Source organism: Salmo salar, chromosome ssa09 (genome assembly GCF_905237065.1).
Source record: "Salmo salar chromosome ssa09, Ssal_v3.1, whole genome shotgun sequence".
Lineage (NCBI taxonomy): Eukaryota > Metazoa > Chordata > Actinopteri > Salmoniformes > Salmonidae > Salmo > Salmo salar.
Window position 1 is genome coordinate 158,405,718 of NC_059450.1, and position 23,694 is coordinate 158,429,411.

Sequence of the window (23,694 nt, forward strand, 5' to 3'; positions counted from 1 at the left end):
ACCAGGCTATGTGGGGTGGCCAGTCCTCTACTGGCTGTACTGGGTAGAGAGGAACCAGGCTATGTGGGGTGGCCAGTCCTCTACTGGCTGTACTGGGTAGAGAGGAACCAGGCTATGTGGGGTGGCCAGTCCTCTTCTGGCTGTACTGGGTAGAGAGGAACCAGGCTATGTGGGGTGGCCAGTCCTCTTCTGGCTGTACTGGGTAGAGAGGAACCAGGCTATGTGGGGTGGCCAGTCCTCTTCTGGCTGTACTGGGTAGAGAGGAACCAGGCTATGTGGGGTGGCCAGTCCTCTTCTGGCTGTACTGGGTAGAGAGGAACCAGGCTATGAGGGGTGGCCAGTCCTCTTCTGGCTGTACTGGGTAGAGAGGAACCAGATGGCATCGACATGAACATCCACACACAAACAGTAAAACTAATACAACAATAGGAATGTAAACAACAACAAAAATATAATCAACAAAACAATAGCAAATATAATGTGTAGTTATAACAATTATATTACTATATAATTATGAGTATGAATATAATTATTAGACTATTATGCTATATGACATTCAATTGTGAAGAAAAAATATTTGGAGTAACCTAAAATTACTTGTGTTTCCTACTTAGTAATAATTACAATACCAATAACAATACAAAAAACAATATTTTAAGGTGTGTTTGAATGTCTCAATCAGTTTAATTTAGGTGATCAGCTTTATACGGATGTCTGTGCTGAGTGGCCACATCACTCACTCAGTGGCTGGTAATGTGTGTGTGTGTGTGTGTGTGTGTGTGTGTGTGTGTGTGTGTGTGTGTGTGTGTGTGTGTGTGTGTGTGTGTGTGTGTGTGTGTGTATGTGTGTGAATGCTATGGACTCAAATGCAACGTCCTGTCTTTTCCACAGCGCCGATACTAGAGTCATGATCTACCGTTTGTTCGAGGACGCGTCCTCTGTTTTGAACCTTTAAACTGAAACGTGAAAACCTCGTATGGTTTTATCACCGTTACCGATCCAACCACCCTGAAATTACAGCAGCCCCGGCACGGTTGTTAATAAACCCGGTAGGACCTTGCGCAGTGCTAACAGAGAAGGAGCAAACGGTTGCAGCCTCTTCGGGGGGAATGTCGGTTGTCCGTCACTCTTGACACCACATCGGCCTTCCTCTCAGATACCAACGAAAATGGGGTAGGAAGACGACATGTCCTCTTCAACGATATCATGACATTACTACAAAAAGCAGTCATTTTTTTGTTGTTGTTGTTGGTACGTTTTCTTAAACGCTCGACAATGATATATTCTCAAAAGCAATAACACGTAACTCAAATTAGCTAGTAAAGCTAGTTACGAACCCGGTCCATAGAAATGGATTGACGTGCAGATGTGTGTGTGTGTTGTTGTTGTGTGTGTCTGTTGTCACCGGGACTCACGGTAACGGGCAGCTTGCTAATGCTAACTGGCTAGCTGTAGCACATCACACGGTAACGGCAGCTTGCTAATGCTAACTGGCTAGCTGTAGCACACCACACGGTAACGGGCAGCTTGCTAATGCTAACTGGCTAGCTGTAGCACACCACACGGTAACGGGCAGCTTGCTAATGCTAACTGGCTACTAGCTGTAGCACACCACACGGTAACGGCAGCTTGCTAATGCTAACTGGCTGCTAGCTGTAGCACACCACACGGTAACGGCATCTTGCTAATGCTAACTGGCTACTAGCTGTAGCACACCACACGGTAACGGCAGCTTGCTAATGCTAACTGGCTAGCTGTAGCACACCACACGGTAACGGGCAGCTTGCTAATGCTAACTGGCTAGCTGTAGCACATCACACGGTAACGGCAGCTTGCTAATGCTAACTGGCTAGCTGTAGCACATCACACGGTAACGGCAGCTTGCTAATGCTAACTGGCTAGCTGTAGCACATCACACGGTAACGGCAGCTTGCTAATGCTAACTGGCTAGCTGTAGCACATCACACGGTAACGGCAGCTTGCTAATGCTAACTGGCTAGCTGTAGCACATCACACGCAGTGACTGTTAACATTCAGGTTGACATCAGGCCCACGTCCATAATATATTAATATAACTCTACCCAGACATAGTTAACTATATATAACTATCATATGTTTATGTACGCGTTTTCATGGATTCATGATTTTTAATTAAAACCGGACAACGGTTAGCTAGCTAACGTTACATTCCTAGACAGATGTACGACTTTAGCAAGAAAGAAAACTATTAAGCTAGCTAACGTTAGCTACTCAGTTAGCTACAAGTAGTCTGCGTGATTATCCAACGAGCATTACACTTTTAAGTCTTTAGCATATGAATTACCTAACGTTAGGTAGATAGTTCATGTATGTATGTCGGGTAAATATATTTATACAGCTAACTTGCCCCAATGTGACTATCAGTTGTGAAAAGTAGTTAGCTAACGTTAGCTAGCCTACTGCGATTGTTTTTAGCTAGCTAACGTTAGCTAACTGCAACTTGACCAGGTCCATGCATGTCTACACTATAGGGTATACCTTTCCCCCTCTCAGCCTGGCTACTCAGCCTGGCTACATATAACTTCAGTTACTATGTAGTCATCTTGGACAAGGTGGACAGTATTTCCATGTAGGACCTACAAGAGGATCTGGTTATGTCTGGTTCTCAAGAAGATGTGTTCACTTCAGTCCTCTAGACTAGAGCAAATCAAATGGTAATTGTCACAACAAGTGTAGACCTTTACCATGAAATGCTTACTTACAAGCCCTTAACCAACAGTGCAGTTCTATAAATAAGAGTTCATAAAATATTCACTAAATAAACTAAAATAAAAATAAATATAAAATCTATCAAAAAGTAACACAATTCATTTACATAACAATAACGAGGCTATGTACAGGTTAGGTTAGTAATGAGGTTAGTAATGAGGCTATATACGGGGGTAACAGTACAGAGTCAATGTGTGGGGTACAGGTTAGTAATGAGGCTATATACAGGGGGTACAGGTTAGTAATGAGGCTATATACGGGGGTAACAGTACAGAGTCAATGTCCAGGGTACAGGTTAGTAATGAGGCTATATACGGGGATACCGGTACTGAGTTAATGTCCGGGATACAGGTTAGTAATGAGGCTATATACAGGGGTACCGGTACAGAGTCAATGTCCAGGGTACAGGTTAGTAATGAGGCTATGAGTTAATGTCCGGGATACAGGTTAGTTGAGGTAAAGTGACTATACATAGATAATAAACAGTGAGTAGCAGCAGTGTAAAAACAAAGTGGGTCAATGTAAATAGTCCAGGTGACCATTTGATTAATTGTTCAGCAGTCTTATGGCTTGGGGGTAGAAGCTTTTAAGGAGCCTTTTGGTCCTAGACTTGGCGCTCTGCGTGGTAGCAGAGAGAACAGTCTAACACCTGGGTGACTGGGGTCTTTGACAATTGTTTGGGGCCTTCCTCTGACACCGCCTGGTATAGAGGTCCTGGATGGCAGGAAGCTTGGCCCCAGTGATGTACTGGGCCGTTTGTACTACGAGCAGTTGCCATACCAGGCGATGATGCAATCGATCACGATGGTGCAGCTGTAGAACCTTTTTGAGGATCTGAGGACCCATTGCCAAATCTTTTCAGTCTCCTGAGGGGGGAAAAAGTGTTGTCGTGCCCTCTTCACGACTGTCTTAGTGTGTTCATGCAAGAAGTGACTGACTGAGGTCTTGAAGATATACCTACTAGATGGTGAACAATGCAAACTCCTCCACAACGTTTTCCCCATCAGACAGGGATCGGAGATTTCAAGTTCTCACCAACACTTTTCTACCAAATCAAATGTATTTATAAAGCCCTTCTTACATCAGCTGATATCTCAAAGTGCTGTACAGAAACCCAGCCTAAAACCCCCAAACAGCAAGTAATGCAGGTGTAGAAGCAAGGTGGCTAGGAAAAACTCTCTAGGAAAAACTCCCTAGAAAGGCCAAAAACCTAGGAAGAAACCTAGAGAGGAACCAGGCTATGAGGGGTGGCCAGTCCTATTCTGGCTGTGCCGGATGGAGATTAGAAACCTAGAGAGGAACCAGGCTATGAGGGGTGGCCAGTCCTCTTCTGGCTGTGCCGGGTGGAGATTATAACAGAACATGGTCAAGATGTTCAAATGTTCATAGATGACCAGCATGGTCACACTTCCTTTCATTCGTTATGGCCTCAGTGATATGCATGCGTCTTACCAACCAGAATAAGACAGTCACAAATGTAATGTCACATGCTTGGTAAACAACAGGTGTAGACTAATGCTTAATTACAAGTCCTTTTCCAACAATGCAAAGTTAAAGATAATGATAAAAATAGTGACACAAGGAATAAATACACAGTGAATAAACCAGCACTGTAAATATCTACTAACTAGTGTTGACTAGCATGGTGATAATACAGGTGTAATGTTAACTAGTGTTGACTAGCATGGTTATAATACAGGTGTAATGTTAACTAGTGTTGACTAGCATGGTTATAATACAGGTGTAATGTTAACTAGTCTGGACTAGCATGGTGATAATACAGGTGTAATGTTAACTAGTCTGGACTAGCATGGTTATAATACAGGTGTAATGTTAACTAGTGTTGACTAGCATGGTTATAATACAGGTGTAATGTTAACTAGTCTGGACTAGCATGGTGATAATACAGGTGTAATGTTAACTAGTCTGGACTAGCATGGTTATAATACAGGTGTAATGTTAACTAGTGTTGACTAGCATGGTGATAATACAGGTGTAATGTTAACTAGTGTTGACTAGCATGGTTATAATACAGGTGTAATGTTAACTAGTGTTGACTAGCATGGTTATAATACAGGTGTAATGTTAACTAGTCTGGACTAGCATGGTGATAATACAGGTGTAATGTTAACTAGTCTGGACTAGCATGGTTATAATACAGGTGTAATGTTAACTAGTGTTGACTAGCATGGTGATAATACAGGTGTAATGTTAACTAGTGTTGACTAGCATGGTGATAATACAGGTGTAATGTTAACTAGTCTGGACTAGCATGGTGATAATACAGGTGTAATGTTAACTAGTCTGGACTAGCATGGTTATAATACAGGTGTAATGTTAACTAGTGTTGACTAGCATGGTGATAATACAGGTGTAATGTTAACTAGTGTTGACTAGCATGGTTATAATACAGGTGTAATGTTAACTAGTCTGGATTAGCATGGTGATAATACAGGTGTAATGTTAACTAGTCTGGACTAGCATGGTGATAATACAGGTGTAATGTTAACTAGTGTTGACTAGCATGGTTATAATACAGGTGTAATGTTAACTACTAACTAGTGTTGACTAGCATGGTTATAATACAGGTGTAATGTTAACTAGTGTTGTTATCTACTAACTAGTGTTGACTAGCATGGTTATAATACAGGTGTAATGTTAACTAGTGTTGACTAGCATGGTTATAATACAGGTGTAATGTTAACTAGTGTTGTTATCTACTAACTAGTGTTGACTAGCATGGTTATAATACAGGTGTAATGTTAACTAGTGTTGACTAGCATGGTTATAATACAGGTGTAATGTTAACTAGTGTTGTTATCTACTAACTAGTGTTGACTAGCATGGTGATAATACAGGTGTAATGTTAACTAGTGTTGACTAGCATGGTTATAATACAGGTGTAATGTTAACTAGTGTTGTTATCTACTAACTAGTGTTGACTAGCATGGTGATAATACAGGTGTAATGTTAACTAGTGTTGACTAGCATGGTTATAATACAGGTGTAATGTAACTTAACTAGTGTTGACTAGCATGGTGATAATACAGGTGTAATGTTGTAGTAACATCGGTATTATGTAATAATAACAAAATAGTGCACAGCACTATAGTAAATGTGGTGTGATTTGGGACACACACCCTATGTGGCTAGTCAAGTGCATCGGTGTCTCCCTCCCCAGGCCCTGTGGCCCTGTGGCCCTGTGGCCCTGTGGCCCTGTGGCCCTGTGGCACTGTGGCCCTGTGGTACTGTAACACAGTCTTTTCCGTCAGTCAGTTTGCGCCGTGCGATATCCTAGACCTAGAGACCTATATTTAGCCGGACAGAGTCTGTAACCTGATCTGAATTGTCTTTGAGGGCTATAGAGCAAGCTAGCAGACCCAGCACACTTTTGTCATATTAAAAATAGCCTAGCTAAGCCCGGGCTAAGTGTCGTACTGAGTCGTCCTCTTGAGGATCCCTATCCAATCAATAGAATTCAATGAAATGTATTTTATAGACCTTTATTTTTTTTTAATGCTAGCTGTCACCAAGTGTTTTACAGATACCTGGCCTGAACCCCAAAAGAGCAAGCAATGCAGAGGCACAGTGGATAGGAAACAATCATTAGGCATGAAACACTCAGATAATCTGACTGCCGATAGACTGGCGATAGACTGGCGATAGACTGGCAACAATAGACTGGCGATAGACTGGCAACAATAGACTGGCGATAGACCGGCAACAATAGACTGGCAACAATAGACTGGCGATAGACTGCCGATAGACTGGCGATAGACTGCCGATAGACTGGCGATAGACTGGCGATAGACTGGCGATAGATACTTATCACAGTAGGAGGATGTTCCTTCTCTTGCTAGAACAAAAGACGTGCCCGCTGCGTACCGACGAGCCGTTTCTACTGGCTCCTCAGTGGCCGACAACTTGACTTAGAGCCAATCGGAGAGCACGAACCTCCACGTGGGGGAGCCGACAGGAATGACAACAAAAAGGAAAAAAAAATATTTTGTTCTAGCTATAACTAGCTAGCTAAAAAAATTAGCTAAGGGCTGGCACTGGCAGTATGGGATTATGGAGAGTAAATTTAATTTAAAATAAATTGTATTCTTGCTAGCCTGGCCATCTGGCAAGTAGCAACATGGGCATTCTACAACAATAGCAACATTAGCGCAGCTAGCTAGTTAGCAAACATTGAATACCTCTACAAAGCAAAATACACAGGGACTAGCGTTGCCAAACCAGTTTTCAGAACGAAACACTACTGCCACCTTCTGGTTTGGAGTATTTTAACAAGGCTGACGGCTTCACAATATGTGCAGTGTCAACAGAAAAGAGAGAGACTGTTTAGAAGTGCTAAGTACTCTTGGCAAGCAAACGTTTGACAATCTGACTGATGTGTGGAACCCATTAGGTGGAACCTACAGAGCAACCAGGGCTGAAAGACTAGTTCACTGTAAAGGGAATAGGATTAATATATATATATTTATATATATATATACTGTACTCTATACCATCTACTGCATCTTGCCATCCTGATGTAATGTATCACTAGCCACCTTAAACAATGCTGCTTTATAAATGTTTTCATACCCTACATTACTCATCTCAAATGTATATACTGTACTCTATACCATCTACTGCATCTTGCCTATGCCGTTCAGCCATCGCTCATCCATATATTTATATGTACATATTCTTATTCATTCCTTTACACTTGTGTGTGTAAAAGGTAGTTGTTGTGAAATTGTTAGATTACTTGTTAGATATTACTGCACAGTCGGAACTAGAAGCACAAGCATTTCGCTACACTCGCATTAACACCTGCTAACCATGTGACCAATAACATTTGATTTGATTTGGATCCTACAGAGAATGAGAAGATGTTGAATAAACAGATGAACAGGAGGTCTTGTACTGTTGAGTAGCTAGTAGCATGCCGACACTGTCTCCCTCCCTCCAAGCACGGGCAGATTTGTTGATGTGTCCCAATAATATATATTTTTTTCTCTCCAAGTGTGTACTTGTTCACTTCTCTTGACTGACTGACTGGTATAACAATAGGGTGGAAACCCCCAATGTTTTTAGGTTTGTGGGAAGACCAATCCAATGCTTTTAGGTTAGTGGGAAGACCAATCCAATGTTTTTAGGTTAGTGGGAAGACCAATCCAATGCTTTTAGGTTAGTGGGAAGACCAATCCAATGTTTTTAGGTTAGTGGGAAGACCAATCCAATGCTTTTAGGTTAGTGGGAAGACCAATCCAATGCTTTTAGGTTTGTGGGAAGACCAATCCAATGCTTTTAGGTTTGTGGGAAGACCAATCCAATGCTTTTAGGTTTGTGGGAAGACCAATCCAATGTTTTTAGATTTGTGGGAAGACCAATCCAATGCTTTTAGGTTTGTGGGAAGACCAATCCAATGCTTTTAGGTTAGTGGGAAGACCAATCCAATGCTTTTAGGTTTGTGGGAAGACCAATCCAATGTTTTTAGATTTGTGGGAAGACCAATCCAATGCTTTTAGATTTATGGGAATTAGTGAACAAGTTTACACTTCAGGAGATAGGAGAGATTATTGGGACGCACACTTGGTATTTTGTTGCTGACAAAGTGTTGCTTATCTGGCTAGGTGATCTGAGACTGGCGTTGGGGGATGACTTACACGCAGCACAGTCAAGGTGAAGCTATGAAAGACTAATGTGATATTGAGAGGCAGAGCAGTGGGAGAGGAGACGCCACAGTACATGGACGTGACAGCAGACTTGGATCTATAGGCCAGGCCTAGGCAAGGCCTTCATCTGGACTGGGTTGTTATGAACTCAGAAGGACTTGCTGTATGTAAACACATATTAGCCAATCAGGGTAGGTCTCTCTGTTTTACTATAGGAGAGCACCAATCAGGGTAGACCTCTCTGTTTTACTATAGGAGCACCAATCAGGGTAGGCCTCTCTGTTTTACTTTAGGAGCACCTATCAGGGTAGACCTCTCTGTTTTACTTTAGGAGCACCAATCAGGGTAGACCTCTCTGTTTTACTTTAGGAGCACCAATCAGGGTAGACCTCTCTGTTTTACTTTAGGAGAGCACCTATCAGGGTAGACCTCTCTGTTTTACTTTAGGAGCACCTATCAGGGTAGACCTCTCTGTTTTACTTTAGGAGCACCTATCAGGGTAGACCTCTCTGTTTTACTTTAGGAGCACCTATCAGGGTAGACCTCTCTGTTTTACTTTAGGAGCACCAATCAGGGTAGACCTCTCTGTTTTACTTTAGGAGCACCAATCAGGGTAGGCCTCTCTGTTTTACTTTAGGAGCACCAATCAGGGTAGGCCTCTCTGTTTTACTTTAGGAGCACCAATCAGGGTAGACCTCTCTGTTTTACTTTAGGAGCACCTATCAGGGTAGACCTCTCTGTTTTACTTTAGGAGCACCAATCAGGGTAGACCTCTCTGTTTTACTTTAGGAGCACCCATCAGGGTAGACCTCTCTGTTTTACTTTAGGAGTTAACTTGGCCGTTTGAGGTCAAGACAAAACCACATGGTTTATATATGTGGCTCCATTCAATAATTAGAAAACACAACTAATCCTGTCAAGGTGTTTATAACATCCACGAATCGGTTCACTTCCCAGAGAAACCTAGATCAGCCTGCCCTTCACATCATTCCTCACCATGGTTCTGGGTTGCAACATTTCCCAGGTTTCTCTCTCTTCTCCCTCTCCTCCTCTCACCTCCTCTCTTCTCCCTCTCCTCCCTCTTCCCCCTCTTCTTCCTCTCTTCCCCCCTCTTCTCTCCTCTTCCCCCTCTTCTTCCTCCCTTCCCCCTCTTCTTCCTCTCTTCCCCCTCTCCTTCCTCTCTTCCCCCTCTTCTCTCTCTTCCCCCTCTTCTCCCTCTCCTCCTCTCTTCTCCCTCTCCTTCCTCTCTTCCCCCTCTCCTTCCTCTCTTCCCCCTCTTCTTCCTCTCCCCTCTTCTTCCTCTCTTCCCCCTCTTCTCCCTCTCCTCTCTCTCCCTCTCCTCCTCTCTTCTCCCTCTCCTCCTCTCTTCTCCCTCTCCTCTCCCTCTCCCCTCTCCTTCCTCTCTTCCCCCTCTTCTCCCTCTCCTTCCTCTCTTCCCCTCTTCCCCCTCTCCTTCCTCTCTTCCCCCTCTCCTTCCTCTCTTCCCCTCTTCTCCCTCTTCTTCCTCTCTTCCCCTCTTCTCCCTCTCCTCTTTCCCCTCTTCTCCCTCTCCTCTCTTCCCCCTCTTCTCCCTCTCCTCTCTTCCCCCTCTTCTCCTCTCCTCTCTTCCCCCTCTTCTCCCTCTCCTCTCTTCCCCTCTTCTTCCTCTCCTCTCCCTCTCCTTCCTCTCTTCCCCCTCTCCTTCCTCTCTTCCCCTCTTCTCCCTCTCCTCTCTTCCCCCCTCTTCTTCCTCTCCTCCTCTCTTCTCCCTCTTCTCCTCTCTTCCCCCCTCTCCTTCCTCTCTCTCCCCTCTTCTCCCTCTTCTTCCTCTCTCCCCTCTTCTCCTCTCCTCTCTTCCCCCTCTTCTTCCTCTCCTCCTCTCTTCTCCCTCTCTCCTCTCTTCTCCCTCTCCTCCTCTCTTCTCCCTCTTCTCCTCTCTTCTCCCTCTCCTCCTCTCTTCTCCCTCTCTTCTCCTCTCTTCTCCCTCTCCTCCTCTCTTCTCCCCCTCCTCTCTTCTCCCTCTCCTCCTCTCTTCTCCCTCTCTTCTCCTCTCTTCTCCCTCTCCTCCTCTCTTCTCCCTCTCTTCTCCTCTCTTTCCCTCTCTTCTCCTCTCTTCTCCCTCCTCTCTTCTCCCTCTCCTCCTCTCTTCTCCCTCTCCTCCTCTCTTCTCCCTCTCCTCCTCTCTTCTCCCTCTCCTCCTCTCTTCTCCTCTTCTCCTCTCTTCTCCCCTCCTCTCTTCTCCCCCTCCTCTCTTCTCCCCCTCCTCTCTCCTCCTCTCTTCTCCCTCTTCTCCTCTCTTCTCCCTCTCTTCTCCTCTCTTCTCCCCCTCCTCTCTTCTCCCCCTCCTCTCTTCTCCTCTCTTCTCCCTCTCCTCCTCTCTTCTCCCTCTCTTCTCCTCTCTTCTCCCCCTCCTCTCTTCTCCTCTCTTCTCCCTCTCCTCCTCTCTTCTCCCTCTCTTCTCCTCTCTTCTCCCCTCCTCTCTTCTCCCTCTCCTCACTCCTCATATTTGGCGTTTGCTAATATGAATGCTGTTTAGTTCTTACTCACAGAATGGCCTCTATCCATTTAGCCGCTCTCTCTCTTTCACATTCCCTCTCTCTTTTCCCCACTTCTTCTGTGTAGAACTGTCTCCCTACTGTCTGTACTGTGGCTGCTGTTTGTTATTTTTCCTTCTTGCTCTAGTCTAGTTGGCTCTGTTCCCAGACTGTGTTGGAAGAAATACAACCCAAGATCCTCCCAGCGAACTGAACCCAGAGAGTCTCTTCTCTTCCTGGTCCCGAGTGGAGGGGAAAACCTGGAACAGAGGTGGAGACAGAGACATCCTAAACCGACTCATGAAGTCTCTTTCCTCTCTCTCTCTCTCTCTCTATCTCTCTGTCCCTCTCTCTCTGTCCCTCTCTCTCTTTCTCTCTCTCCTTTCCTCTCTGTTCCCCTCTCTTTCCCCTCTCTCTCTCTCTCTCTCTCTCCCTCTGTCCCTTTCCCTCTCTGTCCCTCTCTCATTGTCCCTCTCTCTCTCCCTCTCTCTCTCTCTTTCCCTCTGTCCCTCTCTCTCTCTTTGTCCCTCTCTCTCTCCCCCTCTCTCTCTGTCCCCCTCTTTCCCTCTCTGTCCCCCTCTCCCTCTCTCTCCTACCTCATTTCTCTCTCTCTCTCTCTCTCTCTCTCTCTCTCTCTCTGGCCCTCTCTCTCTCGTATTATGTTAGTCAGTGCCATAAACCCATGAAGTAGCCTACTGTACCCCCCCCACACACGCGCCCACATAGAATAGCCAGCCAAATAGAGAAAGTAGCCAGCCATGATCCCCTGGGCCGGGGTTAAGAATATTTAGCCAAACCAGCTCTATTTTGGTGTCTTCTGCTACATTCTAATGCCTTGATATCATCCGGAATACACTGCTATTGAGAAACGATGGGGGACAGAAAACCGAAGGATGCTGAGATACAGCTGTTGCTACTGGATCTAGAGCAGTGGCTAAATACGAAGACGCGTTTGAGAAGAGAAAGCAAGCGTGTAGAGGAATGTAGTCTAGCCTGGTTGGAATGTAATCTAGCCTGGTTGGAATGTAGTCTAGCCTGGTTGGAATGTAGTCTAGCCTGGTTGGAATGTAATCTAGCCTGGTTGGAATGTAGTCTAGCCTGGTTGGAATGTAGTCTAGCCTGGTTGGAATGTAGTCTAGCCTGGTTGGAATGTAATCTAGCCTGGTTGGAATGTAGTCTAGCCTGGTTGGAATGTAATCTAGCCTGGTTGGAATGTAGTCTAGCCTGGTTGGAATGTAATCTAGCCTGGTTGGAATGTAGTCTAGCCTGGTTGGAATGTAATCTAGCCTGGTTGGAATGTAGTCTAGCCTGGTTGGAATGTAATCTAGCCTGGTTGGAATGTAGTCTAGCCTGGTTGGAATGTAGTCTAGCCTGGTTGGAATGTAATCTAGCCTGGTTGGAATGTAATCTAGCCTGGTTGGAATGTAGTCTAGCCTGGTTGGAATGTAGTCTAGCCTGGTTGGAATGTAATCTAGCCTGGTTGGAATGTAATCTAGCCTGGTTGGAATGTAGTCTAGCCTGGTTGGAATGTAGTCTAGCCTGGTTGGAATGTAATCTAGCCTGGTTGGAATGTAGTCTAGCCTGGTTGGAATGTAGTCTAGCCTGGTTGGAATGTAATCTAGCCTGGTTGGAATGTAGTCTAGCCTGGTTGGAATGTAGTCTAGCCTGGTTGGAATGTAGTCTAGCCTGGTTGGAATGTAGTCTAGCCTGGTTGGAATGTAGTCTAGCCTGGTTGGAATGTAGTCTAGCCTGGTTGGAATGTAGTCTAGCCTGGTTGGAATGTAATCTAGCCTGGTTGGAATGTAGTCTAGCCTGGTTGGAATGTAATCTAGCCTGGTTGGAATGTAGTCTAGTAGCCTGGTTGGAATGTAGTCTAGTAGCCTGGTTGGAATGTAGTCTAGTAGCCTGGTTGGAATGTAGTCTAGTAGCCTGGTTGGAATGTAATCTAGTAGCCTGGTTGGAATGTAATCTAGCCTGGTTGGAATGTAATCTAGCCTGGTTGGAATGTAGTCTAGTAGCCTGGTTGGAATGTAGTCTAGTAGCCTGGTTGGAATGTAATCTAGTAGCCTGGTTGGAATGTAGTCTAGTAGCCTGGTTGGAATGTAGTCTAGTAGCCTGGTTGGAATGTAATCTAGTAGCCTGGTTGGAATGTAATCTAGTAGCCTGGTTGGAATGTAATCTAGCCTGGTTGGAATGTAGTCTAGTAGCCTGGTTGGAATGTAATCTAGTAGCCTGGTTGGAATGTAATCTAGTAGCCTGGTTGGAATGTAGTCTAGTAGCCTGGTTGGAATGTAATCTAGCCTGGTTGGAATGTAATCTAGCCTGGTTGGAATGTAATCTAGCCTGGTTGGAATGTAATCTAGCCTGGTTGGAATGTAATCTAGCCTGGTTGGAATGTAGTCTAGCCTGGTTGGAATGTAGTCTAGCCTGGTTGGAATGTAGTCTAGCCTGGTTGGAATGTAATCTAGCCTGGTTGGAATGTAATCTAGCCTGGTTGGAATGTAGTCTAGCCTGGTTGGAATGTAATCTAGCCTGGTTGGAATGTAGTCTAGTAGCCTGGTTGGAATGTAGTCTACACACAATAATCATTCACAAGGGTGTTACATAGTGACCATAACAAATACAACTGTTTATTGTGGATTCTCATCACCATTAATTTAAGCAAAATGTGACTCTGTTGATGGCGTCTCCGCGTGTTTTCGGGCTTGACGAGTCACTCACTTTAACGGCACTGTCTAGCAAGTCCCGATGGACTTATAAAAAAATACATACAAGATATTTAGTTAATTTCTCCGGATGTGATACCAAGGACATACATATAAGTACGTAGTGTGATTTATGAACTGCAAAATAGTATACCTGAGATTGACTTTATTTAGTCAATTAAACACTGTTTCTAAACTAGTCCAGCTTGCTGTTCATCAATCAACGTACAGTAAGCCATTGCGGCAGCGCTTTGCGGCAGCGCTTTGCGGCAGCATATGAAACACGGGAAGTAAAGTCGATGAATTTGCCAGAAAGCAACAGACCCAGTATTTTTCTACTCACAGTTTCTAACATTATTTGTGGGTCTCCCAAGTGGCGCAGCGGTCTAAGGCACTGCGTCTCAATGCTATAGGCGTCACTACAGACACCCTGGCTCGATTCCAGGCTGTATCGCAACCGGGCTGTGATTGGGAGTCCCGTAGGGCGGCGCTCATTTGGCCCAGCGTCGTCCGGGTTTGGCCGGTGTAGGCCGTCATTGTAAATAATATTTTTTTTCTTAACTGACTTGCCTAATTAAATAAAGGTTAAATAAAAACACATTATGGGACGTGGACATTAACTCACAGGGACGATGAAGGAGCATCATGTGTAATGAAATATAACTGATACCACAGCGTTCACAACACACCCAGCAGACTGTCAAAGCAGCAGTGTTTCCCTGTCCTCTCTGGCTCTGAGACTGACAGGCCCCTGTCCTCGCTGGCTCTGAGACTGACAGGGCTCCTGTCCTGTTGATAGATGGCTGTCCTCTCTGGCTCTGAGACTGACAGGCTCCTGTCCTCTCTGGCTCTGAGACTGACAGGCCCCTGTCCTGTTGATAGATGACTGTCCTCGCTGGCTCTGAGACTGACAGGCTCCTGTCCTCGCTGGCTCTGAGACTGACAGGCTCCTGTCCTCTCTGGCTCTGAGACTGACAGGCCCCTGTCCTGTTGATAGATGGCTGTCCTCGCTGGCTCTGAGACTGACAGGCCCCTGTCCTGTTGATAGATGGCTGTCCTCGCTGGCTCTGAGACTGACAGGCCCCTGTCCTGTTGATAGATGGCTGTCCTCGCTGGCTCTGAGACTGACAGGCTCCTGTCCTGTTGATAGATGGCTGTCCTCGCTGGCTCTGAGACTGACAGGCTCCTGTCCTCGCTGGCTCTGAGACTGACAGGCTCCTGTCCTCGCTGGCTCTGAGACTGACAGGCTCCTGTCCTGTTGATAGATGGCTGTCCTCGCTGGCTCTGAGACTGACAGGGCTCCTGTCCTCGCTGGCTCTGAGACTGACAGGCCCCTGTCCTGTTGATAGATGGCTGTCCTCGCTGGCTCTGAGACTGACAGGCTCCTGTCCTGTTGATAGATGGCTGTCCTCGCTGGCTCTGAGACTGACAGGCTCCTGTCCTCGCTGGCTCTGAGACTGACAGGCTCCTGTCCTGTTGATAGATGGCTGTCCTCGCTGGCTCTGAGACTGACAGGCTCCTGTCCTCGCTGGCTCTGAGACTGACAGGCTCCTGTCCTGTTGATAGATGGCTGTCCTCGCTGGCTCTGAGACTGACAGGCCCCTGTCCTGTTGATAGATGGCTGTCCTCGCTGGCTCTGAGACTGACAGGCTCCTGTCCTCGCTGGCTCTGAGACTGACAGGCCCCCTGTCCTGTTGATAGATGGCTGTCCTCGCTGGCTCTGAGACTGACAGGCTCCTGTCCTCGCTGGCTCTGAGACTGACTGGCTCCTGTCCTCGCTGGCTCTGAGACTGACTGGCTCCTGTCCTCGCTGGCTCTGAGACTGACAGGCTCCTGTCCTCGCTGGCTCTGAGACTGACAGGCCCCTGTCCTGTTGATAGATGGCTGTCCTCGCTGGCTCTGAGACTGACAGGCCCCTGTCCTGTTGATAGATGGCTGTCCTCGCTGGCTCTGAGACTGACAGGCCCCTGTCCTGTTGATAGATGGCTGTCCTCGCTGGCTCTGAGACTGACAGGCTCCTGTCCTGTTGATATATGGCTGTCCTCGCTGGCTCTGAGACTGACAGGCTCCTGTCCTCGCTGGCTCTGAGACTGACAGGCTCCTGTCCTCGCTGGCTCTGAGACTGACAGGCTCCTGTCCTGTTGATAGATGGCTGTCCTCGCTGGCTCTGAGACTGACAGGGCTCCTGTCCTCGCTGGCTCTGAGACTGACAGGCCCCCTGTCCTGTTGATAGATGGCTGTCCTCGCTGGCTCTGAGACTGACAGGCTCCTGTCCTGTTGATAGATGGCTGTCCTCGCTGGCTCTGAGACTGACAGGCCCCTGTCCTGTTGATAGATGGCTGTCCTCGCTGGCTCTGAGACTGACAGGCCCCTGTCCTGTTGATAGATGGCTGTCCTCGCTGGCTCTGAGACTGACAGGCTCCTGTCCTGTTGATAGATGGCTGTCCTCGCTGGCTCTGAGACTGACAGGCTCCTGTCCTGTTGATAGATGGCTGTCCTCGCTGGCTCTGAGACTGACAGGCTCCTGTCCTCGCTGGCTCTGAGACTGACAGGCTTCCTGTCCTGTTGATAGATGGCTGTCCTCGCTGGCTCTGAGACTGACAGGCCCCTGTCCTGTTGATAGATGGCTGTCCTCGCTGGCTCTGAGACTGACAGGCTCCTGTCCTCGCTGGCTCTGAGACTGACAGGCCCCTGTCCTGTTGATAGATGGCTGTCCTCGCTGGCTCTGAGACTGACAGGCTCCTGTCCTCGCTGGCTCTGAGACTGACTGGCTCCTGTCCTCGCTGGCTCTGAGACTGACAGGCTCCTGTCCTCGCTGGCTCTGAGACTGACAGGCCCCTGTCCTGTTGATAGATGGCTGTCCTCGCTGGCTCTGAGACTGACAGGCTCCTGTCCTGTTGATAGATGGCTGTCCTCGCTGGCTCTGAGACTGACAGGCTCCTGTCCTCGCTGGCTCTGAGACTGACAGGCTCCTGTCCTCGCTGGCTCTGAGACTGACAGGCCCCTGTCCTGTTGATAGATGGCTGTCCTCGCTGGCTCTGAGACTGACAGGCTCCTGTCCTCGCTGGCTCTGAGACTGACAGGCCCCCTGTCCTGTTGATAGATGGCTGTCCTCGCTGGCTCTGAGACTGACAGGCTCCTGTCCTCGCTGGCTCTGAGACTGACAGGCCCCTGTCCTGTTGATATATGGCTGTCCTCGCTGGCTCTGAGACTGACAGGCTCCTGTCCTGTTGATAGATGGCTGTCCTCGCTGGCTCTGAGACTGACAGGCTCCTGTCCTCGCTGGCTCTGAGACTGACAGGCTCCTGTCCTGTTGATAGATGGCTGTCCTCGCTGGCTCTGAGACTGACAGGCTCCTGTCCTCGCTGGCTCTGAGACTGACAGGCTCCTGTCCTCGCTGGCTCTGAGACTGACAGGCTCCTGTCCTGTTGATAGATGGCTGTCCTCGCTGGCTCTGAGACTGACAGGCTCCTGTCCTCGCTGGCTCTGAGACTGACAGGCTCCTGTCCTGTTGATAGATGACTGTCCTCGCTGGCTCTGAGACTGACAGGCTCCTGTCCTGTTGATAGATGGCTGTCCTCGCTGGCTCTGAGACTGACAGGCTCCTGTCCTCGCTGGCTCTGAGACTGACAGGCTCCTGTCCTGTTGATAGATGGCTGTCCTCGCTGGCTCTGAGACTGACAGGCTCCTGTCCTCGCTGGTTCTGAGACTGACAGGCTCCTGTCCTCGCTGGCTCTGAGACTGACAGGCTCCTGTCCTGTTGATAGATGACTGTCCTCGCTGGCTCTGAGACTGACAGGCTCCTGTCCTGTTGATAGATGGCTGTCCTCTCTGGCTCTGAGACTGACAGGCCCCTGTCCTCGCTGGCTCTGAGACTGACAGGGCTCCTGTCCTGTTGATAGATGGCTGTCCTCTCTGGCTCTGAGACTGACAGGCTCCTGTCCTCTCTGGCTCTGAGACTGACAGGCCCCTGTCCTGTTGATAGATGACTGTCCTCGCTGGCTCTGAGACTGACAGGCTCCTGTCCTCGCTGGCTCTGAGACTGACAGGCTCCTGTCCTCTCTGGCTCTGAGACTGACAGGCCCCTGTCCTGTTGATAGATGGCTGTCCTCGCTGGCTCTGAGACTGACAGGCCCCTGTCCTGTTGATAGATGGCTGTCCTCGCTGGCTCTGAGACTGACAGGCCCCTGTCCTGTTGATAGATGGCTGTCCTCGCTGGCTCTGAGACTGACAGGCTCCTGTCCTGTTGATAGATGGCTGTCCTCGCTGGCTCTGAGACTGACAGGCTCCTGTCCTCGCTGGCTCTGAGACTGACAGGCTCCTGTCCTCGCTGGCTCTGAGACTGACAGGCTCCTGTCCTGTTGATAGATGGCTGTCCTCGCTGGCTCTGAGACTGACAGGGCTCCTGTCCTCGCTGGCTCTGAGACCGACAGGCCCCTGTCCTGTTGATAGATGGCTGTCCTCGCTGGCTCTGAGACTGACAGGCTCCTGTCCTGTTGATAGATGGCTGTCCTCGCTGGCTCTGAGACTGACAGGCTCCTGTCCTCGCTGGCTCTGAGACTGACAGGCTCCTGTCCTGTTGATAGATGGCTGTCCTCGCTGGCTCTGAGACTGACAGGCTCCTGTCCTCGCTGGCTCTGAGACTGACAGGCTCCTGTCCTGTTGATAGATGGCTGTCCTCGCTGGCTCTGAGACTGACAGGCCCCTGTCCTGTTGATAGATGGCTGTCCTCGCTGGCTCTGAGACTGACAGGCTCCTGTCCTCGCTGGCTCTGAGACTGACAGGCCCCTGTCCTGTTGATAGATGGCTGTCCTCGCTGGCTCTGAGACTGACAGGCTCCTGTCCTCGCTGGCTCTGAGACTGACTGGCTCCTGTCCTCGCTGGCTCTGAGACTGACTGGCTCCTGTCCTCGCTGGCTCTGAGACTGACAGGCTCCTGTCCTCGCTGGCTCTGAGACTGACAGGCCCCTGTCCTGTTGATAGATGGCTGTCCTCGCTGGCTCTGAGACTGACAGGCCCCTGTCCTGTTGATAGATGGCTGTCCTCGCTGGCTCTGAGACTGACAGGCCCCTGTCCTGTTGATAGATGGCTGTCCTCGCTGGCTCTGAGACTGACAGGCTCCTGTCCTGTTGATATATGGCTGTCCTCGCTGGCTCTGAGACTGACAGGCTCCTGTCCTCGCTGGCTCTGAGACTGACAGGCTCCTGTCCTCGCTGGCTCTGAGACTGACAGGCTCCTGTCCTGTTGATAGATGGCTGTCCTCGCTGGCTCTGAGACTGACAGGGCTCCTGTCCTCGCTGGCTCTGAGACTGACAGGCCCCTGTCCTGTTGATAGATGGCTGTCCTCGCTGGCTCTGAGACTGACAGGCTCCTGTCCTGTTGATAGATGGCTGTCCTCGCTGGCTCTGAGACTGACAGGCCCCTGTCCTGTTGATAGATGGCTGTCCTCGCTGGCTCTGAGACTGACAGGCCCCTGTCCTGTTGATAGATGGCTGTCCTCGCTGGCTCTGAGACTGACAGGCTCCTGTCCTGTTGATAGATGGCTGTCCTCGCTGGCTCTGAGACTGACAGGCTCCTGTCCTGTTGATAGATGGCTGTCCTCGCTGGCTCTGAGACTGACAGGCTCCTGTCCTCGCTGGCTCTGAGACTGACAGGCTCCTGTCCTGTTGATAGATGGCTGTCCTCGCTGGCTCTGAGACTGACAGGCCCCTGTCCTGTTGATAGATGGCTGTCCTCGCTGGCTCTGAGACTGACAGGCTCCTGTCCTCGCTGGCTCTGAGACTGACAGGCCCCTGTCCTGTTGATAGATGGCTGTCCTCGCTGGCTCTGAGACTGACAGGCTCCTGTCCTCGCTGGCTCTGAGACTGACTGGCTCCTGTCCTCGCTGGCTCTGAGACTGACAGGCTCCTGTCCTCGCTGGCTCTGAGACTGACAGGCCCCTGTCCTGTTGATAGATGGCTGTCCTCGCTGGCTCTGAGACTGACAGGCTCCTGTCCTGTTGATAGATGGCTGTCCTCGCTGGCTCTGAGACTGACAGGCTCCTGTCCTCGCTGGCTCTGAGACTGACAGGCTCCTGTCCTCGCTGGCTCTGAGACTGACAGGCCCCTGTCCTGTTGATAGATGGCTGTCCTCGCTGGCTCTGAGACTGACAGGCTCCTGTCCTCGCTGGCTCTGAGACTGACAGGCCCCTGTCCTGTTGATAGATGGCTGTCCTCGCTGGCTCTGAGACTGACAGGCTCCTGTCCTCGCTGGCTCTGAGACTGACAGGCCCCTGTCCTGTTGATATATGGCTGTCCTCGCTGGCTCTGAGACTGACAGGCTCCTGTCCTGTTGATAGATGGCTGTCCTCGCTGGCTCTGAGACTGACAGGCTCCTGTCCTCGCTGGCTCTGAGACTGACAGGCTCCTGTCCTGTTGATAGATGGCTGTCCTCGCTGGCTCTGAGACTGACAGGCTCCTGTCCTCGCTGGCTCTGAGACTGACAGGCTCCTGTCCTCGCTGGCTCTGAGACTGACAGGCTCCTGTCCTGTTGATAGATGGCTGTCCTCGCTGGCTCTGAGACTGACAGGCTCCTGTCCTCGCTGGCTCTGAGACTGACAGGCTCCTGTCCTGTTGATAGATGACTGTCCTCGCTGGCTCTGAGACTGACAGGCTCCTGTCCTGTTGATAGATGGCTGTCCTCGCTGGCTCTGAGACTGACAGGCTCCTGTCCTCGCTGGCTCTGAGACTGACAGGCTCCTGTCCTGTTGATAGATGGCTGTCCTCGCTGGCTCTGAGACTGACAGGCTCCTGTCCTCGCTGGTTCTGAGACTGACAGGCTCCTGTCCTCGCTGGCTCTGAGACTGACAGGCCCCTGTCCTGTTGATAGATGGCTGTCCTCGCTGGCTCTGAGACTGACTGGCCCCTGTCCTGTTGATAGATGGCTGTCCTCGCTGGCTCTGAGACTGACAGGCTCCTGTCCTGTTGATAGATGGCTGTCCTCGCTGGCTCTGAGACTGACAGGCTCCTGTCCTCGCTGGCTCTGAGACTGACTGGCCCCTGTCCTGTTGATAGATGGCTGTCCTCGCTGGCTCTGAGACTGACAGGCTCCTGTCCTCGCTGGCTCTGAGACTGACAGGCTCCTGTCCTCGCTGGCTCTGAGACTGACAGGGCTCCTGTCCTCGCTGGCTCTGAGACTGACAGGCCCCTGTCCTGTTGATAGATGGCTGTCCTCGCTGGCTCTGAGACTGACTGGCCCCTGTCCTGTTGATAGATGGCTGTCCTCGCTGGCTCTGAGACTGACAGGCTCCTGTCCTGTTGATAGATGGCTGTCCTCGCTGGCTCTGAGACTGACAGGCTCCTGTCCTCGCTGGCTCTGAGACTGACTGGCCCCTGTCCTGTTGATAGATGGCTGTCCTCGCTGGCTCTGAGACTGACAGGCTCCTGTCCTCGCTGGCTCTGAGACTGACAGGCTTCTGTCCTCGCTGGCTCTGAGACTGACAGGCTCCTGTCCTCGCTGGCTCTGAGACTGACAGGCTTCTGTCCTGTTGATAGATGGCTGTCCTCGCTGGCTCTGAGACTGACAGGCTCCTGTCCTCGCTGGCTCTGAGACTGACAGGGCTCCTGTCCTCGCTGGCTCTGAGACTGACAGGCTCCTGTCCTCGCTGGCTCTGAGACTGACAGGCTCCTGTCCTGTTGATAGATGGCTGTCCTCGCTGGCTCTGAGACTGACAGGCTCCTGTCCTGTTGATAGATGGCTGTCCTCGCTGGCTCTGAGACTGACAGGCTCCTGTCCTCGCTGGCTCTGAGACTGACAGGCTTCTGTCCTCGCTGGCTCTGAGACTGACAGGCTCCTGTCCTCGCTGGCTCTGAGACTGACAGGCTCCTGTCCTGTTGATAGATGGCTGTCCTCGCTGGCTCTGAGACTGACAGGCTCCTGTCCTCGCTGGCTCTGAGACTGACAGGCTCCTGTCCTGTTGATAGATGGCTGTCCTCGCTGGCTCTGAGACTGACAGGCTCCTGTCCTCGCTGGCTCTGAGACTGACAGGCCCCTGTCCTGTTGATAGATGGCTGTCCTCGCTGGCTCTGAGACTGACAGGGCTCCTGTCCTCGCTGGCTCTGAGACTGACAGGCTCCTGTCCTGTTGATAGATGGCTGTCCTCGCTGGCTCTGAGACTGACAGGCTCCTGTCCTCGCTGGTTCTGAGACTGACAGGCTCCTGTCCTCGCTGGCTCTGAGACTGACAGGCTCCTGTCCTCGCTGGCTCTGAGACTGACAGGCTCCTGTCCTCGCTGGCTCTGAGACTGACAGGCTCCTGTCCTGTTGATAGATGGCTGTCCTCGCTGGCTCTGAGACTGACAGGCTCCTGTCCTCGCTGGCTCTGAGACTGACAGGCCCCTGTCCTGTTGATAGATGGCTGTCCTCGCTGGCTCTGAGACTGACAGGCTCCTGTCCTGTTGATAGATGGCTGTCCTCGCTGGCTCTGAGACTGACAGGCTCCCTGTCCTCGCTGGCTCTGAGACTGACAGGGCTCCTGTCCTCGCTGGCTCTGAGACTGACAGGCTCCTGTCCTCGCTGGCTCTGAGACTGACAGGCCCCTGTCCTGTTGATAGATGGCTGTCCTCGCTGGCTCTGAGACTGACAGGCCCCTGTCCTGTTGATAGATGGCTGGAAGATGCATATCGTTCATTCTAGCGTGAGAGGGTTCGGTGGGCTTTTTTCTGTCTTCCAAATTGTAAAAAGTAGCCTAGTTCATTCAAGCTGAAATGAGTGTGTAACTGCTATAGCCGTGCTAGTGGAAAACACTGGCTGACTGGGACACTGGCTGACTGGGACACTGGCTGACTGGGACACTGGCTGACTGGGACACTGGCTGACTGGGACACTGGCTGACTGACTGGGACACTGGCTGACTGGGACACTGACTGGGATGCTGGCTGACTGGGACACTGGCTGACTGACTGGGACACTGGCTGACTGGGACACTGGCTGACTGGGACACTGGCTGACTGGGACACTGGCTGACTGGGACACTGGCTGACTGGGACACTGGCTGACTGGGACACTGACTGGGATGCTGGCTGACTGGGACACTGGCTGACTGGGACACTGGCTGACTGACTGGGACACTGGCTGACTGACTGGGACACTGGCTGACTGACTGGGACACTGGCTGGCTGACTGGGACACTGGCTGACTGGGACACTGGCTGACTGGGACACTGGCTGACTGACTGGGACACTGACTGACTGACTGGGACACTGACTGACTGACTGGGACACTGGCTGACTGACTGGGACACTGGCTGACTGGGACACTGACTGACTGGGACACTGGCTGGCTGACTGGGACACTGGCTGGCTGACTGGGACACTGACTGACTGGGACACTGGCTGACTGGGACACTGGCTGACTGACTGGGACGCTGGCTGGCTGACTGGGACACTGGCTGGCGGACTGGGACACTGGCTGACTGACTGGGACACTGACTGACTATTTATTTATTTAACCAGGTTGGCCAGTTGAGAACAAGTCCTTTATTTAACCAGGTAGGCTAGTTGAGAACAAGTCCTTTATTTAACCAGGTAGGCTAGTTGAGAACAAGTCCTTTATTTAACCAGGTTGGCCAGTTGAGAACAAGTCCTTTATTTAACCAGGTAGGCTAGTTGAGAACAAGTTCTCATTTACAACTGTGACCTGGCCAAGATAAAGCAAAGCAGTTTGACACATACAACAACACAGAGTTACACATGGAGTAAACAAACATACAGTCAATAATACAGTAGAAAAGTCTATGTGTGTGCAAATGAGGTGAGATAACGGAGGTAAGGCAATAAATAGGCCGTAGTGGGGAATGAATTACAATGTAGCAATTAAACACTGGAGTGGTAGAGACTGGAGTGATCAGAGACTGGAGGGATCAGAGACTGGAGTGGTAGAGACTGGAGTGATCAGAGACTGGAGTGATCAGAGACTGGAGTGATCAGAGACTGGAGTGATCAGAGACTGGAGTGGTAGAGACTGGAGGGATCAGAGACTGGAGTGATCAGAGACTGGAGTGATCAGAGACTGGAGTGATCAGAGAC

General features: G+C 50.0%; 1 protein-coding gene across 1 annotated transcript in view; it reads left to right on the plus strand.

Moving 5' to 3' along the window:
- The first annotated feature begins 819 nt into the window (after positions 1–819).
- bcl9l (bcl9 like) overlaps positions 820–23,694 on the plus strand; it is an 88,016-nt gene continuing 65,141 nt past the window's right edge. Inside the window, 1 exon segment of the mRNA XM_045724936.1 lies at positions 820–1,173. The gene's annotated coding sequence lies outside the window, so the exon portion shown is untranslated.